This window comes from Rhinoderma darwinii, assembly GCF_050947455.1.
Source record: "Rhinoderma darwinii isolate aRhiDar2 chromosome 3 unlocalized genomic scaffold, aRhiDar2.hap1 SUPER_3_unloc_2, whole genome shotgun sequence".
NCBI classification, from domain to species: Eukaryota; Metazoa; Chordata; class Amphibia; order Anura; family Rhinodermatidae; genus Rhinoderma; species Rhinoderma darwinii.
Genome location: NW_027461745.1, coordinates 131650 through 139994, shown reverse-complemented (window position 1 = coordinate 139994; position 8345 = coordinate 131650).

The window sequence follows — 8345 nt, the reverse complement described above, 5'->3', positions numbered from 1 at the left end:
GGGTTATACCAGCATGCTTCATATCACTATATACAAGAAGATGTATAACTTATACCAGCTGTACATATATAATTATATACAGAAGATACCCAGGTTATACCAGCATGCTCCATATCACTATATACAAGAAGATGTATAACTTATACCAGCTGTACATATATAATTATATACAGGAGATCCCCAGGTTATACCAGCATGCTCCATATCACTATATACAAGAAGATGTGTAACTTATGCCAGCTGTACATATATAATTATATACAGAAGATACCTAGGTTATACCAGCATGCTCCATATCACTATAATCAAGAAGATGTATAACTTATACCAGCTGTACATATATAATTATATACAGAATATACCCAGGTTATACCAGCATGCTCCATATCAGTATATACAAGAAGATTTATAACTTATACCAGCTGTACATATATAATTATATACAGAAGATGCCCAGGTTATACCAGCATGGTCCATATCACTATATACAAGAAGATGTATAACTTATACCCGCTTTACATATATGATTATATACAGAAGATACCCAGGTTATACCAGCATGCTCCATATCACTATATACAAGATGTATAACTTATACCAGCTATACATATTTAATTATATACAGAAGATACCCAGGTTATACCAGCATGCTCCATATCACTATATACAAGAAGTTGTATAACCTATACTAGCTGTACATATATAATTATATACAGAATATAAATAGAAAAGAAAAAAGAAAAAAGAGATTCAGAAATGTAAATAGGCACTCTTGGGCTCAATAAAATTGAATAATTATTTTATTTCTTGACTCCAGATAATACCGGAAAGAGTAAATTTATACATATACAAAAAACAATTTAAAAAGAGAAATCTCCTGGCCAGGGAAAGAACATACGAGTATTATTCAAAACACAAGTAGTATAACCTAATAATTGTGTGACATAATGTATGTGTTTCAAACCATTTTACAAAAGAGTTTCCAATAGGAAAACCGCCATGATATGTTCACACCTGCGGTTTCCAAACATATATTCAATGTGTATCAGAAATACCAAGAAACCTGTTTAGAACAATGGTTAATCATATAACATGTAATAAGCCTTCAGAATATAGGTAATATTACAAGAAAAATATAAAGTATGATATATATATGTACCACACATTAACAAGACGATTTCTTGAAAAACCGCTAGACTGTATTCACATTTGCGGTTTCCAACCATATATGTATAAGGTATAATAATGTTGCCAAAGGACCTTTTGACAGTAACTATTGATGTTATAATATACAATAGACCCTTCGAGACAAGATTGATATTACCAAATGGATATATAACATGATGTATATGTTATACAATTATACAATTGAATTTCAAAATGGAAAACCGCTGGACTGTATTCACACCTGCGGTTTCCAACCATATATGTATTATGTATCCAAATATTGCCCAAGGGCCTGTTCGAGGTTACTGTTAGTGATATTAATAAGGAAGATATTTTCTACCTACGTATGTAATATGATTTGGCTCTCAACAATAAAAATGGCCTCATTAATTGAATAAATGTGGTTATAAGCACGTTTTTTTCACTCTCATCAAGTAGATGGATAATTCCAATTCAAAGCTGATCACAATAGGAAGTCTCTTTCCCAGACCCACGAGTCTGTATGTAGCTCTCAGGCAGTTGAGTGTTCGAAGAAAAAAACTTTTTGATATTATAAGCTTTTCAATGGATTTTTACCTTCACCTCCGACATCCAATAAGTGCCAGGAAGACCATGCAAGGAGATAATTTACTCCGATGTAGAAAGTATAGTAGATCTCCTCAGGAGGAAAATTCACCTGTATGGTCACACAATTGATTTAAAAACAGCCACGACTCCACAATTACTTCTCTTGGCGCCTTCCTCTATAGATCCATGCTGGTAACAACCATTGTACTCACTGGGATAGAAGCCCAGAAATGCAGGATCATGCACTGAAATTTCAGACGAAAAGAAGGCACTCCAAGAGGAACAGACCAAGCCGGGCAGAATCGCACGCCGGCAGCCGAATAGGTAATGGTTCCAACGTATGTTCCTTTCCACAGAAGGTCTTCAAAACTGGACAGGTATTCTCTGGGCAGGGTTAGGACGTCACTACCCGCCCCATTGATTAACACAGCTGACGCGTTTCATCCCTGAACGGGATTTCTTCAGAGCAGTTTGACAATTACTACCAATCACACTATATTTATATAGTGTCCCAACTTCATTCATTGGTTCCATAATCAAAAACATAATGTTTCACATAAAGATCTTGTGGATATTATATATTTAACTCTTGCATGAAATGCCGCCATGATGTATATCTCTCAATTTAAATAACAGACAAAAGAATTTATATATTCAAACCAGCAATTAGAATATCCAAAAGATCAAAATACATAGAAAATATTTAATATTTATCCGGAGGAGGGTAATCAGTGATGTGTCTCTACTTGGTCAAAAATGAGATCAATCGTTAAATTTAAATACCATTACTGCCTAGATTTTATTAATAAAATTAAATCTTCCGCTAATACGGTTAGCCATTACTGTACAGACTTTACGATGGATTTATGGAGGAAAATATTTTTTCTACATCAAAAGGAGATCCCCCATTGTAACGGAAGATGAAACCTGTTCAGTTCTTTCAGCACATGTATGTATATGAACTATATTCAACAATACAAGAAAATATATGAGATACAGATGATACCTTAGGGGAGGCAGGGACGGAGAACTATTACCAGTTAAGGCATCAGTACCCGGGTCCCCACCGCCCCCAAAGCAGAATCAAACCCAATACAATAAATCTAAGTGTGTAAATTTAACTATTGAATTACATCACATTGAATATATGCATAAAAAGAGCTATGATGACTAACAGGAGCCATCCCACCCATTTGAGATTTTTTATCCAATAGATTGATCATTTTATATTGGGAATAATGTTACCCACAATCATACCAATAAAGGAAGATTATAATTGAATAAAAGATATATAAGTTATCCAGATGAAGAGGCAATTTAGGGTTAAACTTTCAGATTTCAATAACAGGACCAGAGATTTTTATATTAAATTCAAAAAGATTTTTTTCCCCAAGAATTTCACAAACAATTATCCTAGATCATCCTCCAAAGGTAACATAGAGAGGATTCCTTTCTTTTAATCCAACATTTTTTTATATCAAAGATAATATATATATAGAACCAACTGATTCCAAAGTACTAAAAATTGGGGAAGATATGGAGCAATCTTTCAGACCCCAACCGTTTAAAGGAACATGTTAAATTTAATTTCATTATTCAATCCCCAAGGATTCAAAGTTTTTAATGTATAAATCCACATAGTTTCCTTCTGAAGGAGTATTCGATTGAGATCACCTCCCCTTCTATCTTGAGATAATTGATAAATCCCCATAAATTTTAAGCCAGTTGGAGATTGAGCATGGTACGTTTTAAAATGTGCAGCTAGAGGATTAGCCATTTCACCCTTGTTGATATCTCTAATATGTTCACTGATGCGAACCTGTAGTTCACGTTTCGTTTTCCCAATATATTGTTTCCCACATGGGCAAGTAATAGAGTAAACGACCATGGTTGAGCGACAATTAATAAAGTTATAAACTTTAAATTCCCTTTTATGTTCACTATCCAGAAATTTGTCTGATTTTAAGACATACTTACAGCATTTACAAGAGCCACACATGAACATTCCTTTGGGACGTTTCTGTAACCATTTCTCATTATTTGGGGTCCTTCTCTTAAACTCAGAACTCACCAGCAAATTCCTCAAAGTAGGGGCCTTTCTTGGAACCATACTCGGTATGTTCCCTACTATTGAATTAATTCTTTTATCCAAAGTCAAGTGTGGCCAGTTTTTAATCATCAGATTCCGGAGTATGTTCCAATGGGACCCATACCTTGAAATGAATCTAACTCTATCATCACTATTATCCTTTTTGACTCTTTTAAGAATTTCCTCTCTATTATGCATAGATGCTCTATTGTATCCTTTCTTGATCATTTTCTTGGAATAACCCCTATCTTCAAAGCGAGATGATAAATCTTGCGCTTCGCTTTTAAAGTCCCTGAAATCCGTACAATTACGACGAATTCGAAGGAATTCACTAATCGGAATCCCCTTAATTTGAGATGGAAAATGATGGCTGGTTGCTGCCAAGAGGGTATTACCAGATGTCGGTTTCCGATATGTGGTCGTTTTTAATTTATTTCCTTCTCTATGGATATTAAGATCTAAAAAGCTAATATGATCTTTGTTATGAGAGAAAGTCAGAAGAATATTAAGTTCATTGGAGTTTAAATCACCAATAAAACTTTCAAGTGAGTCCAAGGGTCCCTTCCAGCACAAGAGAACATCGTCCATGTATCTCAGCCAAACGGATGCACATTTTCTGAAAAGAGGATGAGGATATACTATGAACTCCTCCCACCAGCCCAAGTGCAAGCAGGCATATGATGGTGCACAGGAGGATCCCATAGCCGTTCCACGAACTTGACGATAAAATTTACCATCAAAAGAGAAACAGTTATAATTCAAAACGAATTCCAACATTTCAATAATAAATTCATTTTGATGGGCCCAGTCTCCTCCCCTCCTCTCCAGAAAATGCGCAGCCGCCTTAAGGCCAATATTATGTGGGATGGAAGTATACAAGGACTCCACATCCAATCCTACCAGGATAAAATCTTCCTCAAAATTCAAATTATTGATTTTATTAAGAAGATCCCCCGTATCCAATACAAAAGATGGAAGTGTACGCACAAAAGGTTTCAATTTTTCATCAATATATTTGCCAAGATGATCTGTTGGGCCATCACACCCTGAAATAATAGGTCTACCTGGGGGTGTATTCCTATTTTTGTGTACCTTAGGGAGTACATATATTGTAGGCATACGGGGTTCTCTTACCTCTAAAAATTGGAACTCATTTTGTTTATTAGGCCCTCATCCAATGCAAAAGTCAATTTTCTATTCAAAGTTCCCATTATGTTATCCAGTGGATTATCATTCAAAAGGGAATATGTATCCGTCTCCAATTGTCTTCTAATTTCACCGACATAGTCATCCTCTCTGAGGAGGACAACATTCCCACCCTTGTCACTGGGCTTTATTACAATGTTCTCAATATTTTGTAGTTCTTTTAGGGCTTTTCGTTCCCTTTCAGTTAGGTTGTCCTCACACAGAAAGGAGGACCAGTCGATGACACTTATATCTCTAAGCATGGCCTCCAAAAATGCATGTGTATATCTGTTAGAGTGTATACTAGGCATAGTACTACTTTTTTTACGCAAACCCGTGAACTCTGGGATAATCTCCGCACGGTCCTCTCTAGGAATATCTATATTCTCCAATAGGTTACCTTCCTCCCATAATTCATTTAAATCCGCTAGGGTGTCTAAATCAGACATTTCCAAATCTATTTCTCTCTGTGATTCTAACATAACATTCTCATTTTGAATATTCCTCTCATTTTTTTCCCCATGCCAAAGTCTCAAAAGAATCTTTCTAAGAAAAAGGTGAAGATCTTTACATATTTCAAATTCCTTACCAGGGGTAACTGGTGAAAAACCCAAACCACGATTTAATAAAGATATATGGTGTGTTGATAGAGGGAAGTCTGTTAGATTAATTATATTATTCAGATTATTATCTATCTTCCCCTGCGTTGTCTTGTATTGGGTCCTCCTTTTTTCTCTACTATTCTTTCCTCTCCGAATTTTCCTCTGTTTCTGTCCCCTAAAAAAGAAACCTTGGATTGTGATTCCTCAACTCTAACGTGTTTACCCATCTCATTGTCACTAGATAGGTCACTTGTAGTTTCCCCATCTGTTGACATAAAGGTATTTCTTCTCACCCTTACTCTATTCCTATTCTGTCTTTCTCTATTTTTTGTAAAGGAGAAAATTTGTTTCTGTTCAAAATCAGAAGTATCCCTTTGGAACTTTCTCCTTTTTCGTACTGATATTTCACGAAGTTCCACTTCTACCTCCTTCTTAAGACTATTATTTAATTTTTCAAATTCCTGATCCTTACAAAAAATATCCAATTTTTTGACACTCTCCTCAATTTCCATATTGAGCAAACTAAGCATATTTTTCTCCTCTTCTATTAGTAACTCCATCAAATTCATTGAATGCCTCAGACACTCATCATCCCATTTTTCTAAAAATGCTTCGCTCTTAAAATGTGATGCAGGTGTTGTACGTCTGCGTAGGCCTCTTGGGACAATTTTGGACAGCCTATATGCCTCTAAACTCTGAATATCCCACTTCCGTCTCAAATGGCTCAAGATAAGTCTCCGATGATTTTTAAATAAACCATATATATCTCCTCCAATATCCTCTGCACCTCTATTCATTTCACAATTCAGAAGTGCCGCAATCTGTGCATCAACCTCCAAATCCAGACAGTAGGCCATGATCAGGACACACCACTGATACCCTCACAAATCAAGAAAGAAAATATTTTCTATTTTTCTTAAAAAAAAGGTATATAGACAAAAACAGGAAGGAAAACACCCTCCAAAAATATGATATAAAGAAAAACAGATGTGGTTTTTACAAACCATACCTAAAGAACCCAAAATTGCAATATAATATAGCACGGTGCCATTCCTGATATGAATTAAATAGAAAAGAAAAAAGAAAAAGAGATTCAGAAATGTAAATAGGCACTCTTGGGCTCAATAAAATTGAATAATTATTTTATTTCTTGACTCCAGATAATACCGGAAAGAGTAAATTTATACATATACAAAAAACAATTTAAAAAGAGAAATCTCCTGGCCAGGGAAAGAACATACGAGTATTATTCAAAACACAAGTAGTATAACCTAATAATTGTGTGACATAATGTATGTGTTTCAAACCATTTTACAAAAGAGTTTCCAATAGGAAAACCGCCATGATATGTTCACACCTGCGGTTTCCAAACATATATTCAATGTGTATCAGAAATACCAAGAAACCTGTTTAGAACAATGGTTAATCATATAACATGTAATAAGCCTTCAGAATATAGGTAATATTACAAGAAAAATATAAAGTATGATATATATATGTACCACACATTAACAAGACGATTTCTTGAAAAACCGCTAGACTGTATTCACATTTGCGGTTTCCAACCATATATGTATAAGGTATAATAATGTTGCCAAAGGACCTTTTGACAGTAACTATTGATGTTATAATATACAATAGACCCTTCGAGACAAGATTGATATTACCAAATGGATATATAACATGATGTATATGTTATACAATTATACAATTGAATTTCAAAATGGAAAACCGCTGGACTGTATTCACACCTGCGGTTTCCAACCATATATGTATTATGTATCCAAATATTGCCCAAGGGCCTGTTCGAGGTTACTGTTAGTGATATTAATAAGGAAGATATTTTCTACCTACGTATGTAATATGATTTGGCTCTCAACAATAAAAATGGCCTCATTAATTGAATAAATGTGGTTATAAGCACGTTTTTTTCACTCTCATCAAGTAGATGGATAATTCCAATTCAAAGCTGATCACAATAGGAAGTCTCTTTCCCAGACCCACGAGTCTGTATGTAGCTCTCAGGCAGTTGAGTGTTCGAAGAAAAAAACTTTTTGATATTATAAGCTTTTCAATGGATTTTTACCTTCACCTCCGACATCCAATAAGTGCCAGGAAGACCATGCAAGGAGATAATTTACTCCGATGTAGAAAGTATAGTAGATCTCCTCAGGAGGAAAATTCACCTGTATGGTCACACAATTGATTTAAAAACAGCCACGACTCCACAATTACTTCTCTTGGCGCCTTCCTCTATAGATCCATGCTGGTAACAACCATTGTACTCACTGGGATAGAAGCCCAGAAATGCAGGATCATGCACTGAAATTTCAGACGAAAAGAAGGCACTCCAAGAGGAACAGACCAAGCCGGGCAGAATCGCACGCCGGCAGCCGAATAGGTAATGGTTCCAACGTATGTTCCTTTCCACAGAAGGTCTTCAAAACTGGACAGGTATTCTCTGGGCAGGGTTAGGACGTCACTACCCGCCCCATTGATTAACACAGCTGACGCGTTTCATCCCTGAACGGGATTTCTTCAGAGCAGTTTGACAATTACTACCAATCACACTATATTTATATAGTGTCCCAACTTCATTCATTGGTTCCATAATCAAAAACATAATGTTTCACATAAAGATCTTGTGGATATTATATATTTAACTCTTGCATGAAATGCCGCCATGATGTATATCTCTCAATTTAAATAACAGACAAAAGAATTTATATATTCAA